This window comes from Pseudopipra pipra, chromosome 9, assembly GCF_036250125.1.
Source record: "Pseudopipra pipra isolate bDixPip1 chromosome 9, bDixPip1.hap1, whole genome shotgun sequence".
Taxonomy (NCBI): Eukaryota; Metazoa; Chordata; class Aves; order Passeriformes; family Pipridae; genus Pseudopipra; species Pseudopipra pipra.
The window spans coordinates 21726206-21741341 of record NC_087557.1 but is presented as its reverse complement, the minus strand read 5'-3'; the positions used below and the strand labels follow the sequence as shown (position 1 = coordinate 21741341).

General features: G+C 43.4%; 1 long non-coding RNA gene across 2 annotated transcripts; it reads right to left on the bottom strand.

The window, feature by feature from the left end:
• Window positions 1-2171: 2171 nt before the first annotated feature.
• LOC135419056 (uncharacterized) lies at window positions 2172-9839 on the bottom strand. Of its 2 annotated transcripts, none has more exons than XR_010432804.1 (4): window positions 9549-9839; window positions 6198-6340; window positions 2791-2875; window positions 2172-2684 (listed from the first exon to the last, which is right to left on the bottom strand). It is a non-coding gene; the product is annotated as an uncharacterized LOC135419056 (long non-coding RNA). The 2 variants fall into 2 exon arrangements; XR_010432805.1 differs by having other exon boundaries at window positions 9565-9830.
• Between the last annotated feature and the right edge of the window lie 5297 nt (window positions 9840-15136).

Below are 15136 nucleotides of genomic sequence, written 5' to 3'. Positions count from 1 at the left end.
GAAGCTGGCAACAGACAAATGATGCTCATTCCACCCCTGCTTTTACTTAATGGTTCATATTGAGATCCTTGTCATTCATTGGTGACACTACTATTAAAAACATATTTCTTATCTGGCTCTTTTATTCCTACAAATCGAGCATGGAAATAAATCTGTGCTGATGGAGCGGTGAGCATGCAGTCATGGGAAGGAGAAGAGCTGGCCTTGAGTTCGAGGCCACCGAGCTCTTCACCTGCCTGGGCTGAGCTTGCCATGCGTCATTTTCACACAGGGAACCACAAAACCCCAATCCTCAAGGAGCCAAAAATAGGCTAGACTCAAGAAAGGGGATGTAAAACCCAAAGGAAGCATATGATACCTCACTGCAGCCACCCAGCCCAGAACTGGTGCTTTATGGGGTGGACTGGGACACCAGTACCTGAGTGCAGTGCCTGATGTAGCAATCCCAGGCAGAGGGACAGAGCAACAGCAACAACTTAGACAACAGCAGAGTGTGCTGATCCACCATGCAATGCACTCTGCTCTTGGCAGGATTTTAATATTCATCCTACTAATTCTACATATAATCATACTAATATACCAATATATGCATGCAACACATCACCAAGTGCAAAATAATACCTGGCAAGTGATGTGTGTGTGTACTCTGAGTAGCATTTTGTGTGTGTGTGATACATGATATACAAACACCATCATACCCAGATAAGGTTTCCAGGATTAAAAATACCTGATGAATTAAAATTTTATGTGAAATTCTAGCGTTGTGAGTACTGGAAAACGTTACTTTCCCCTGCATCCCCAGAAAGGCTTTTATTGGGGAAGATGAGTACATGTTTAACAGTCTTTCCCACAATGGAAGAGAGTTTTTTTTAATCACGAGTGTTGCTGAGAAGAAATGAAATTACCTTACCAGATTGGTTTAAGATACTAAAAAAAACCTGTAATGGTTCTCAGTGGTGGGCAAGGTGGGACAACACAGTGACTCAACTCGAATTTAATGACAAGTGAAAAATGTCTCCTTTACTTACATTAACCAAATAGGTTATGTTTTGCCTCCAGTTTATCTAAATGTCTCTGTTTATTTTATTATCTGTCCTTGGGGCATGGACAAAGCTTTATGTGATTATCTAAAGTCAGCAAAGAAAGACATAAATTTAGGCTTCTCAAGATCTGCAGATGGGCATCTTTGGAGTCCTGGCAGTGTGTGCAGACGTGATCAGGTAACAGCCCTGAGGGATTAGGGTATCTGGTGACCAGTTCTAATGTTAACAGGGAAAATCCAAATCTTTCCTTGTAATGGCATCATCTAAGGAACAAATGGAAAAAAAAGACAGAGGGCTGGAAAAAGGAGAAACATACCGTGTAGTCTCCATACTTCATGCCTGCTCAGATATGGCCAGGTCTTGTTAATTATTGCAAAGCCTTTGGGTGGCAACACACTCGTTGTTGTTCGGCCACAGGAGGAGATACTAAGTATCCAAAGAGGAATCCCATCACTCCTCCTTATACGTTTTTCATTCTTGCATTTAAATGCAAAAAGGGAAATCTTGAGGTATCAGGAGCTGACTGATGTGTCTGTGCCTGTGCAAGAGCCACGCTGACTGCAGGGACTTCAAAAACAAATCCTGAGATATTCCAGCCTGCGCCCTGCAAGCAGCTGGGATTAGCAAGGAATAATGTCCCTTCTCTCCCTTTGTAGGACTCCCTCAGAAATAATGTGATATTATATCAAAACAACAGTCGTCTGTTGCTCCATTTTTCAGTCAGCTCTACAAGGACAACATGGGATGAATCGATCATACAAGGCCGATGAGGCCACAAGGCAAAGTTTGGTTGCAAACCACTTCCAGATTTAACACCAGCTTTGCCTTGATACTTCCACTGAAATCACAACTTTACTACATGAGCACAACTAACTTGGAAAGGAACCAACCAGTTTGGAGTCAGGCTCTTGATGTGGTTTTTGTTTGAGATATTTTTCCTTTGTGTTTGAACATAGTTTTAATTTTGTCTCAAGGTGAATCTGAAACTGATAATTTTTATGACTGTTTTACTGATAAAAGACATAAAGCTACCTGCTTTGGCTGCACATCCTACCCTGCAGAAATTATTTATCCAAGCACAGCAGCAAAGTGGGTCAGGGGAGAAATAAAAAAAACCGACTAAACACCTGCCCACAAAATTCTTTAATTCCCTGCAAAAATTGGATTAAGACACAAGACATTGGGCAAAAAAATGCTTGTCATGTTCTCCATTTCAAAGGAAAGGTGTCAGCTCAGCCAGCAGTGTGAACAAGCTGCAAAGTTTGAGCTGCAAAATGCCTCTCCCATGGTTTGTAGGGCCAGCCACGAAGCAGGCAGCAGAGAAGAGTCATCTCTCAAATCTGCTCTGCCTTTACCTCAAAGGCATGTAAATCCCAAAGAGCCAGTTGCTTCCTTGACTCCATGAAAATAAGGCAGAGAAAACGCTTGGGAAAACATGGGTGAGCAGCAGAACCCACGGGGTGGATGATGGGGAGGGGGGGAGAAGAGAAAGCTTTTTTCCTGCAGTTTCTACTACAAGCTGCTCTTTTTAGCTTTAATAGAACAGTAGCATCTTTTCCCAGCTCTGAAGTGAAGGAGGCTTTGCTGAGCCCTGGGAGTGAACTGGGATGTGCACAGGTAGAACCAGTGACTGTAGGTCCTCTGCAAGAAAAATAAAGAGCTTAAGTTGCAGAAAAAGAGTGATCTAGGAGTGAAACATAAGAGAAGTGTGTAGTCTGTCTGACAGCAACCTGTGGCTCCAACTTACCCATTTAGGCTGCATCAAAACCTTGGACTGACTTCTTCCTCCAGAAAAAATCACTTTGCTGCAGCTGGGCAGACTGGAAAACATCCTGGTATAAAACGATATTTGCAGAGAAAGAAGAGGTCACACCATTTGTGAAAGCAATCTGAGCAGGGAAGCACAGGCACCGCTTGCAGCTCAGCTCATCAACCAGGATCTAACATTAATACTCATCAAACAGGATCTAACATTAATAAACCAGAAGTGGAGGAAAGCAGATAAGCCCTGGCACAGCTGTTGGCAGGAGGGGGTTTTCTCGCTCCACGGAGGAATTCAGTCATCCCCAAAACCCCAGCGTATCTCTCCTTACACTTTAGCCAATTAAACCCACAATCTTAGCTCCAATAAACTTGAGGTGATGCCATACACTGTTATTTATTTGTGCCTCCTGATGATGATGATGACAAATCCTACAGGAACACAAGTGAGCAGCAAGGCATTTCCACCTCTGGTGCAGGCAAAGGAAGTGATATCATCCTGGGGGATCCCACGGACCAAGAAGATGAGACAAATGGGATTTTCAGAATCACTCTGAGCTGAACAAGGTCTGATCTCATTGGGGTTAATTGGAGGAATATCATTACTGAGGATAGGCCCAGCCAGGGCAGAGATGGGGGCTGTGTAGCATCAGGCAGCATTCGCCAAATGCATGCGACTGGAAGCATTGTCTCCTGGATCACAGCCCTCCCAGGGAATCTGGCCTTGATTAAGCTGGCAAAGCATGTTCTTGGGAGTGACACTGCTAGTGACCTCCACAGGCTACACAGGGCATCAGGGACAGACCTGTAAGCAACAGTGCACCTCTGCTCAGCCTGCGGGAAATGTATCAGAAAACTAAACTTGTAAGTGAAAAAGCTGAAAAATGCCTGAAATAGTAGGAACAGACCTCTGGACAGGAAAGTGGGTGACTTCTGGGGTAAGAAGACTGGTATTTGTACAGTAAAATTCCAGAATGACTCCAGATTCCCCTGAGGGAGGCCAGGTTTGACTTCCACTTCCATAAGTTAGCTGTTCGCTTGCTTCTTTTCCTTGGGTATTTCCATGACTACTTAATGAAGCCTTCCCACTAAACCCTTTCTTTAAAAGCAGGAATTTAGAAAAGCTTGAAGAATCCTTGGGGAAAAAAAAAAAAAGATAGCTGAGTGGGTCTGGCTTCTCCTCTGATCAGACACCATAGAGGTGTCTGATGGTTTCCATGAGGTGATTAGAACCAGAGGTGAGACCCGTGGGTTAACTGGAAAATATCATTATGCTCATCCCACGTGATCTTTCCTCACCAAAACGTTAGGAAACCAAGCTGTGCAGTACAGAGCAGCCTCAGATTGCTGGCAGATGTCAGGATGAAGAGAAGAAGTTCATTTCCGCCTGTGAAGGAAAGGTCATCAAGGAGCACAGCTCATGGCAACCTCCACCAGTGCATATCTGCCCACTGAATATGACAACAGGCTGCTCTCAGGGACATTTTCCATGCAGGCAGCACATCCCACAACTTCAACTTAGCTAGGGTGAGGTTGGGTGAAAATGTGTACTCAACCTCAGACACCCACTGCTGTCCAAACCGTTTTTAAGGTTGTTTTCCCACTGATATTTTCAAAAAGCAGGTCTTCAAGGTGGGTGATTTCCAAAGAAGCTGATTGTGCAAACAAGTGATGGCAGATGGTTGGAGTGGGAAAATGCGCAGCTGGAGGAGTGGTGAGTTTATATATTTTGCAGTGTTTGGACTGTTTGTGAGCATAGCCTGAGTCAGCAGTCTGGCAAGAATAGATATTTCATGCAAACTTTGCCATCCTGTTCTTGTTTCCTGTGCATAAGAAATGACTCAAAGGCAGAGAGGGAGACAATACAGAAAATTGTGATGCATGAAGGGTACTAATAAGCCAGAAGCATTTTAAAAGGAAACTTTTCATAATTTGAATTATTTAGCAGCAGAAGAGTTGGAGAACAGGAGGGAGTTACTGGCTGATTGTGGAAACAGGCGGCTGCACTGTGAGAGCCAAGAGGGAGATGTAGTTGTCACTTAACTGTGAGGAAGAGGAAGACAAAGATTTTCTGCCTGAGGTGTTGGTGTGAACCACTCCAGGGATGGGCAATGCTCTGGAGGAGGGTGGATAGCTGGGGAATAGCTCAACATGGGCCCACTGGGTTAGGCATGTGAGAAGATGTTTCTCTGCCTGCAAAGGCAGAGGTCCCATCACTGCAGCCCACATGGATGCTGGGTGCCTATCCCATCTCCCCAAGCAGGATATCCCATCCCTGGAACTGTTTAAGGCCAGGCCGGATAGTTCTCTGAGCAACCTGGTCTAGTGGAAGGTGCCTCTGCCCATGGCAGGGGGATTGCAACTGGATGATCTTTAAGGTCCCTTCAAACCCAAACCATTGTATGATTCCGTGATTCTGTGATCTCCATTTGAAATGCTTCTCTGCTTTGTCTGTAGGGCTGGACTGGGTAGACTGGGCAGCCTTTGTGTAAGGGTTTATGAATTTGCTCCTGAAGAGAAGAGTTTTAAAGACTTCAGAGTGGTGATCAGCAAAGTAGTACATCACCAGACCTTCTTGCTGTGGGTGCCTCCTGTCAACACTGCTACTTCTGATATCTATCCCTGACCTTTTCAGCATTTCTCTTTCCATTGCATGCATGAATCATTTAAGAATCCAGCAGTCTCAACCAAATATGAATTCTAATTTTTTTAAACAAATGCCCTTTAAAAAGCCTGTGTACAATGTACAATACTGAATTAATTTCCTTTGCTCGAAGTCCCTCTCTGAAAATCAGCTCAGTGTTTTGGGGTCTGACTATTCACGAGGAGTGAAGCGCAGCCTGAACCCGAGCCAGTCAAAGCTCAACACCTCTGAAAAGTCAGTCTGGGCTCCTCTGGGAACCCAGAGCCAAACAGGCCACATGAGAATTACCAAAGTCCTCCTCTGGAAGAGAAGCTGAGCTGGTATCTGGTTCACACATGGTCTGGACCATTCTGATGGAAGCTTGCAAAGCCTGGTAGTCCAGACTGAATTTCTTGCAGGGATTGATGTTAGTGGGGCCTGGAGCAAGCCTCTTCTGCTGGCTCAATTCTCCCCCTCAGTGACTTCCTCAGTACTCTTCCCCTTCCTAATGTATGTGCCTCTTTTGAGACTGCCATGGATCAGGAATTCATATTCAGATGAACTGCTGCTTGCCCAGAGTTTGTTGCTGCTCTGGGATCATCAGCAGAAAAAGTGCCTGAAAACATTAATCATCATTGTCATCATTATTACTGTGATTGCTGCTCATTCCCAGGAAAACAACAGAATTTTCTCACACAGAAAACCCTGATAAACCCTTAGAAAATATTTTTTATTTTATATAAGCTATTTATAAGAGGAATAACACTCACTTCTTGCTCCTTTGGCTCGTGGGGTCTCCAAGCGGTGTCTACAGGTACCAGCTACTGAGTGAAAACAGCAAAAGGTAACTGGGAAGTAGATGTCAGCAGTGCTTCTAATCATCATAGGCTCCTTTAACACATGTTTTTAATTGCTTAAAGAAAAAAAAGAAAAGGAGGAAAAAAAGAAATAAAAGCAGTTATGAATAATCTAATAAGCTTCCCAACCACCTGTGAAACGTGGCTTCCCAGCTGCAGAGAATCAAACACGAGAATAGAAAACAGAGCATTCTCCGAGGCAACACACATTCACATTAGATGCGCGTCATTCCAAAGCCGCAGAAGAAAAATGCATTAATGCCATTTTTTGGCTCAGGACGTACATGCCACTCGGTGAAAAAGTATCTTGGAGGAGTGTTTATTTAAGGAACACCAAGGATCTGCTTTAAAGTCAAAAGGTAGAGGGGGAAGATGGAAGAGGGAAACCTGTTCCTTGGCATGATTTCAAATGAAAAAAAACATCATCATCAAGAAAATCCCACATAGCATTTACTTGAGGAACTGCAGTCCAGCAGCAAAATTACTCAGGAATAATTAAGCATGTTTCCCTGATATAAAGATATTTGGGAGCAAGTGTTCAAACAAAGTTAAAATGCAGAGCTGTATAGGCACGGCTTTATTCAAGAAGTAATTTGTTTTCCTGGTATGAAAAGAGTGTAATGTTTGCTGCATTTTGGAGCCACCCAGCAAATGTCCTCATGAAGCTGTTTTTCATGGGAAAGAGCTTTTACATGGAGGGAAAAAGGTAACATCTTGACATGGGGGGGGAAGGGGAGGGAACTGTACTTTCAGGGTTGTTTTGACATATTTTTCTTCTACACTGAACCAGACTTCAAATACAGCTTCTTAACCACGACAGCTAAATGACCCACCCAGAGAACTCTTTTTCCACAAACAATATAGCGTCGGGAGAAGGAGCCTAAGAGGAAAAGCAAACACTCCTTAAAGCAACTGCTTTATTTGGATAGTTCTGAACCACTGGCATTGAGGGCAGGTTTTAAGTCGGTGGGCGTGAGGAGAGGAAAGCTCATGGTTTTGATTTGAAGTAGCCACATCAAAACCTGTTTAAGAGAAGGGAATGGCAGTATTTTGAAAAATACATCCTTCTTAAGGGGATGTTAGGGAAAACAATTCCATGGCCTGTTGAATGATAAAAGCCAACATGATGGCTGAGGAGAAAAAAACCCTGCCTTTAAGTGCCTTGGATAAATCCAAGATATACCTTTACTGGCTGCAGTAGTACCTTTAGATGAAGGAAATTCATCATGCACACATGTTGCTTGTGGGGAGAGAAGGATCAGCTAGTAAAATGGTGCCAAAATGTTGCTCTTTCTTTCCCATCAGCCTGCAATCGTGTACACAGTGTCAGCAAGAAACTAAAAACTGACAGTCCCACCCTAAAGGAACTTGGGGCCCCATCCCACCTGGATGCATCCACCCACCCTGTCCAGATATCTTCTACCAGCCATGAGTCCCCAGCTCATTGCTGGTGCAGCAATGATGGATGAGACACAAATCTGCACGCTGGTAGCCATGGGATGGTGTTAGATAATAACACTGAGGGGGGCTACTGGGAAATTAGGACATTTCTTGCAGACTTTTCCAGCCTTTGTCTTTCACATGCACTCCTGATAACTATATTATAAACCTACTCTGTGGTTTTATTTGACAATGGTATTTCGTATCCCATGGAACCACAATGTTGCATTTCCCTCGGATGGCTGTTTCTAGGTCCAAACAAGCTCTGCTTTTTATTTTGTGAACCATGTTGCACATTTCAGCAGGTGAAGAAAAGCAAGGCACGATCTCAGGCAGTTCTTCTGCACTGCCAGAGGCTTCTGGGCAGACGGGGAGCAGCAGAGACAGCAGCAGCAGATGGGTGACATCCCCACCCAAGTCCAAATGTGGGGTGGGTGGCCATGGCATGGACTAATAAAGGACTTATGTGCCAGCCCCTTCTCTTATGGGCCATGAAGCTTCTGGTTGAGGCAGCCAGAGATCAGCAGTGCACCTTCACGAAGGGCTTTGAGGTCCAGAAATATGTTTTCATTCCGGTGTGGAACAAGAACCAAACTTTTCAAACGCATCCCTGAAATGTTTTTCTTCGTTGTTGTTGTTCTTGTTGCTGCCATTGAAACATCTGGTTTCAGATTGAGAAGATCAGGGTTCTCATTTAGATTCTTCTCTGCTAATAAATTGACCCCAGAAACTCTGAAAACTTTCCCATGGAAATGTTATTAATGGAACTATTTCACTGCAAGACATTTTGGTTTGGATGGAGCAGCATTTTCCAACAACAATGACAACAAATCTCATTAAAATGTTTGAGTAGCTCCAGTCTCCAAAAGCACCGAGCGGCTTTTTGAGCATCTTCAGATCCTGCAGCATAAAACATGCAGCAACAAAGTAACATTCTTGTCACCCATCAGATAGGCAATAATTCGGTATTCACTTTGCATATCTGTAATGGACCTACATCAATGGAGCTTTGTTTGCAACAAATCTCTCACAAAAATGGGAAAAGGAAAATGCCATGAAATACCTCCAGCCTCTCAATGCCATTCAGCAAGGATGCATTTTGGTCATTAATCATCCACATTTAGGCAAGCAGTTAGAAAAGCCCAGCTGTTCCAGGCCACAATGCTTTCCTTTATTGCATTAATGTCTCCCTACTAATAAGACAACTTCAACACATGGTCTCCAAGAAGGGCCATAATGCCTTATTCCTAACGTGGTCATTGTGGCATTGTTTTAGATTGAAAAGTTCATGGACTTAATGCCTTTAAAAAAACCCCAGTTCAGCCGAATTATCTTCTGAAGAGTTTTGTACAGGCGATATCTCGTTTCAAACCAGTGCTGTGTTTGCCCAGGAGCTCCCAGGGCAGTGTGGGGTCTCTGGGGACAGGGGAAGTGAGCCCCTTTTTTCCCCTAAAAACCTTCACAGAGAGCACATGCTGGGAGTGGTTATGGATACCACCCCTCCAGAGACGCACGTTTGGGATAGGGTTGGATACGAAACAAACCTTGAGCTTCAAGAAGGTGGGAGCTGCCTGATGCACTTAACCTGTGCTTAGTGCCACATCCTGCTACAGCACTGATCGAGTGACACCTTATTCCTTCCCCTTCCAGTAATATGTACTGCAGAGCTGCTGTGTTTTCTCTGCTTTACTCTAATTCAGGATCTTTTTTTCCCCTGAATCAGACATCCTGCTTCCAGCCTTTTTTTTTTTTTTCCCTGATACTCACACCCACTTCTCCAGCAATGTGGTCCTTCTGCTTCCCACCGCTTGCCCTCCTACTCACCGGTGTCCAACCATACCTGTAGCTCCCAAGCCTGGGCTTTTCCAGGGAATTCGGTGATGAGAGGGATTTAGGCACTGCCACGCCTGTAGCTTGCTGAGCACTTCCAGGTAAAGCTCAACATATATTTTGCTGGATCTGGATGATGAGTATCCTCCCGTGCAAGACCTCACTTCCTCATCCTCTCCCCAGCACCGGGGCTGCACGTCTGGAGCTGCTCACAGCCACCCCCTCTTTTGGCAGTACCTTTCCCCATCAATGCCTTCCAGGGAGTAAATCCACCACTGTTCAAACCCACGGCTTTGGAGTGGGTTTAAAATTTCCCAGGGCACATTCCTACAGCCTCTAGCTTCCAAACTCTCAGGAATTTGCCACACACACATATTCCTTCCCCTTATTTGTTTCTTCCAAGTAATTAGAGGGGGGATTGTTTGCTACCTGTCATACCTTGGTTTAAGCCATTTGGGAACAAAGTGAGAAAAGAAAAAACTGAAAAAAAGAGACTTGCAGTGGATTAAGACTGCTGATTGTAGCAACAAGAGGAGGTATTTTAATGACAGGTTTAAGACTTGCTAAGTAACTGCCATGAGGATTATAAATACATTTTGTAACAGGGTAAGATTAAGAGATAATCCTTAAAAAAAAAAATACGGCAAATGGATTTTTAGATGAAAAATAAACTACAAAAACACCAGAAGCCTTTGGAAATTCAGCATAAGAAAAGTTTTCTCTGTAAATGTTGACTTCGTTAAACATTTTCAGGTCAGTGTCCTCGGCAGGATTAAATTGGTGTGTCTTAATGTGAGTGGAACAATGTTGGTTTATACCTCGTTTGACTTGGGCATTTTTTAAATGGACTAACAAGATCCTTGCCAAGGAGCAGCCTGGCATCCTCAGCTACAGGGAGCGTGGTCCACAAGGAGCAAGCTGCCTTTCTTAGAAAATGAGCTCTTGCTCCCGAACAATGGCGTTATTGATACCTAAATGTCATATGGAAATTTTGAGGACACTTGGGGCCTTTCTCTTTCCTGACTCCACAAGACTTGATCTTAACCCTCGCCCAGCTGAATCTGTGACCAGCCATTAGCTTTTGGATTTGACCCTTTCATTCTGTATTCATCACAAGTAACACAGAAAAGACTGTGTTTTCACTCAGTATCAGCAGTGGGAATGTACTGGCTGTAACACCTTCCTCTTGGCTGTACATGTGTGGTTTTGTATCCACAAATCCATGTAGGCAGATCTCTGCTGACAATGAATCAGTTTCTGAGCAGGTTTTGGGGCCCTGCAAGACCAGTTGAAGACTCAAATTCTAGTGCTTGGTGAGGGATGTGGCCACTCTGACATCTTCTAGCTCTAACACAAAGCTAGCATCGATGGGAAGGACTGTATCTATTTGTTGGTGAGCAGAAATTGGGAATGTTTCCTTACCATCTTTTTAAAATGGCACTTATTCCAGTTCAAAGATAAGTATAAATTTAGAAACTAGTTAGAAGTGTTTTCAGGAAATGTTATAAGCTCTTTAAGTTAACTTGAAGCTAAGCTTCACTAAGTCTGTTTTCCAATTTAAAAATCAGGCAGTCACTGCATGCAGCAGGACTTGGAGTCCATAGTGGGAGTCTGGTCTAAAGCATATCTGAGCTTTGTCTTTGCAAGTAACATAATCTTTTTTCCAAGAAGGATGCATTGATATTACCATACCTTGTAAAGTGCCCGTGAATGAGACACCTCAGAAGTCTTAAACCTAAGAGCAGCAGAGAAAAAAAGCACTCCATGGAAACAAAAGAATTAATAGATCATTTTTGGTTAGAAGCATCCTATTAGCTGTTTACAGTCAATTAGCAGTAAGGGATGAAGATCACTGCCTGTCACACTGTGGGATAAAGTCCAACTGTCAAAGGCTGCACCCATGGATCATCTTCTCCCTATTTCAGACTAAGAGGCAAGACTCAAGCTATGTTGCTTCTATGACATTGCATTACATTTTGGGCTGTAGAAGGGATTTCTAAAATTACAGAAAGACAGCAAACTGATTTAGATGAAGGGTAACATAGCTCAAAAGGACAAAGTAGTCAGAACATAACCTTCCTCAAGACTCACTGGAATCAGTGTAAGACACTTCACTTGTCAGAACAGGTTTTGCAGCAAGCTTGTGGTTAAGTGTCCAGTTATGGTCTTTGTTTGGTCCATAGCCAGAGAGAAGCAAAAACTGCTTTTTCTCCCAGAGAGGCAGTTTCTTGCCAAGTATCCCCACACAAAGAAAACAAACACACGAGAAGGCACCATCACAGATACCTAGGGAGATAAGCTGCAAAAACATGTGCTCTGGGCAAAAGTGCAAGGTGCAAAATGTGAGTTCATGATCTACATGTGTTCTTCACTCTGTTTTGTTTATTTTTGCTCAGTTTTGATGTGTTAAATTAAGGGATAGTTCATGGCTGTAAGTCATCTTCTTGCTGTTGGAAGGCAAATAGTGGGAAGCAGGTATCTTGCACATCAGAGGCCAGCAGTTTCACAGGAAGACTTCAAATGCTGGAGCAAGAACATGAGCAGTTGTTCCATGGCTTACAGTGTTGAAGTAACTCCAAAGTTTGAGGAAAAAAAATTGCCCTATGTCTCAACTGCAAATTAGAAAAGGATGAAAATATCTGCTCTTCCAAGTGCTTCAATTATTGAGATCATTGTACTACTGGGGGTGAGACTCAGTTTCTGTGATCCTTTGTGGTACAGATCCTGCTCCGAAGCCTTTGCTTGGCACAGGACCAGCCTGTGCAGCACACAAGGTGCTAAGAGTGAAAGGGTGATTCTGAACCCATGATTCAGGAGGAGGGAGGGGAAAGATGGCACTCCCTTACCTGCCTCTTTCACGTGGGTAGCAGAGACATTCACTAGCCCAGCTGTGTCCCCACAGATAGCTGGATGGCTGTGGAGGTCCTCTCTCCTGCTGCCATGGAAAGGGGAAGGTATCCTTCCCCCATGGCTCCTCTCCAAATAATTTTATTTCTCCCCTATCCTGTGCTCCGATCTGCAGTAGCCCACACTAGGCCCTACTCTGCTTTTATGCTCATCTGATCCTTCATCAGCTATTTTGGCTGGCCCATCAAACCACGTTGGATGGGGCCCTGAGCAACCTTGTCTAGTTGAAGGTGTCCCTGCCCATGGTGGCAGGGTTTGAACTAGGTGATTTTTAAGGTCCCTTCCAATCTAAACCATTCTATGGTTCTGTAATTTTCATCCAAGGTGATGCCAGATATTTCCTGCTAAATCAGGGAGTCAGCCTAGCTGTGTGCAACACGCAGAGGTGGAAAGTCTTGTAAAGGCACAAGCAAAGAAGTCGCATAATTGGGAGAAGAGATGGATGCTCTCAACAGGTGCAAACGGGCAGTTAAATATTTTTCTGTCCCTTTTCCAAGACATAGAATCAGAGAATCACAGAATAGTTTGGGTTGGGAAGAATCATTACAGATCATCTAGTCCAAACCCCCTGCAATTAGCAGGAACATCTTTAGCTAGATAAGGTTGTTCAGATCCACGTCCAAGCTGGCCTTGAAAGTTTCCAGGGGTAGGGCAGCCACCACCTCCCTGGCCAACCTATGCCAGTGCTTCACCACCCTCACTGGAAAAACTTTCTTCCTTGTATCCAGTCTGAATTGACCCACTTTTAGTTTAAAACAATCACTCCTTGTCCTGTCGCAACAGGCCCTGCTAAAAAATTTGTCCCCACCTTTCTCATAAGTCCCCTTTAAGCACTGAAAGTCTGCGGTAACATCTACCTGAAACCTTCTCTTCTCCAAGCTGAGCAACCCCAGTTCTCTCAGCCTGTCTCAATAGAAGAGGTGCTCCAGCCATCTGATCTTGTTGACAAGGGGAACTTGGGCATCAACAGCAAGACAAAAAAAAAAAAAAAACAAACTCAAACTTTCTACTGACTTTTCCCTTGCCACAGCAAAAAATCTGACTCACAGCTGTTAACATTTAAAGATCATCATCCTTTAAGTGTAGTGGAGCAGTAAAATCTCAGGGTTCTCACAACCTGGCTACTAGTGCCTCTGGCAAGTGTGGTGTCAAGCACCAGGCTAAAAGCAGCAGCAGCCAAAGCTAGAGGATGATCAAATATTTCTGGTTTGTGTTTCATTGTGATCACCATTTTTATCTTTGGTTTTGTAACAGAGCTCTTAAGGAGACAGTGAGGAAACTACTGGAAGCAAAAATCATGTCACACTGCTGGGCTGCAGAGACAGTGGCTGGGAACCCAAATATCATCCAGGGAGGGCTGGATAAAGTAATAAAAATGAAATACTCTTACTGTTGTCCCTCACAAATAAACAGTGAACTTCTCAATTTGTTGTTTATGAGTTTCATAGCTTCAGCTATTCTCTGGAAGTGTTTCCAAGTACTGAGGTCCACCAAAGTTTACCACGAAGATAACTTTCCTCATAAAATTCCAGAAGTAAGATATTCATTCCTGGTTACTGAATATTCAGTTCCCCAAGCAGGAAACAGAGGGTTTAAATCATCAGTGGCACACTGGGACTTCAGAGGAATTAAGCTAAGCAGTTTTTTAACACGCCTTAGTCGGCCAAAAGAGTTTGCATAAAATGCATACCCATAATGAAGGCTTTCTTAGACTCATCCATCATTGTACACAGGATTGAATACATCTGTTAATTTATTTCCAATGGATAACCCATTCTGTTCAGAACAGAAGGAAGGTCTCACTACCCTGCTTTTCTCAGCCATTGAGTATTTCCCTTTTACATCCATCACAACTCTGGTACCTGTGATACCAACAACCACATTACTAATGCACAGCCCCGCATCAAGGTTGTAGCTCTCCTTTATGTGTTCCCAAATCCAATTTAAAGTCACAATGTACTTTATTAGCTGCAGACAGAATATTTAAATTCAAAATATTTTTTTTTAAAAGTTTCATCTTTTGAAATGGCAATTGGTGATATTCAAGCCACATGTTAGCCACTTGTTTTTAGGACAGAGGGTGTACCTTAGTACAAACCTTTCTCTGTTTCTTGAAAAAACAACAATAAAACACCCTTTGCCTTTTATCCACATCTGGCTGCAGCAAAAACAGTGACCCGTGGAATTCAAAATTTCATACTTCGCTGCTGCAGGCGAAGTGCAGAGGTTACTCTTGCTGTGTTTGTGAAAGATGTAGCACTGTCAGAAGGAGAAGTGCTTATTGAAAAAACACATGGGGTTTCTGTTTCCAAAAATTATAGAATTACTTGGTGATAAGACACTTTTTAATGACCTCTAACCATTTATGGGACTTCATAGAGAATGGCTCTGTTAATTGCAAGACAAGAGTAAAGAGTCCATGTCAGATCTTATGCATGGAGAGTGCCACCACCACAGCTCAGACAGTCTGTGTTGCAGAAGCAATGTCTCTCCAAGGGTCTGCAATTCCAAGGAAACTGTTAGACACAAATAATAAAATAGTAGTAACCTTGAATTCAACCTTTATGCTAAAGATGTTGAAATACCATGATGACTTGAGCTTCCTGCAAATTCAAGGAGGCAAGGAGTTATCAGGAGGAGGAAGATGAATTTAAATAATTTTCCCAATGCCGCCA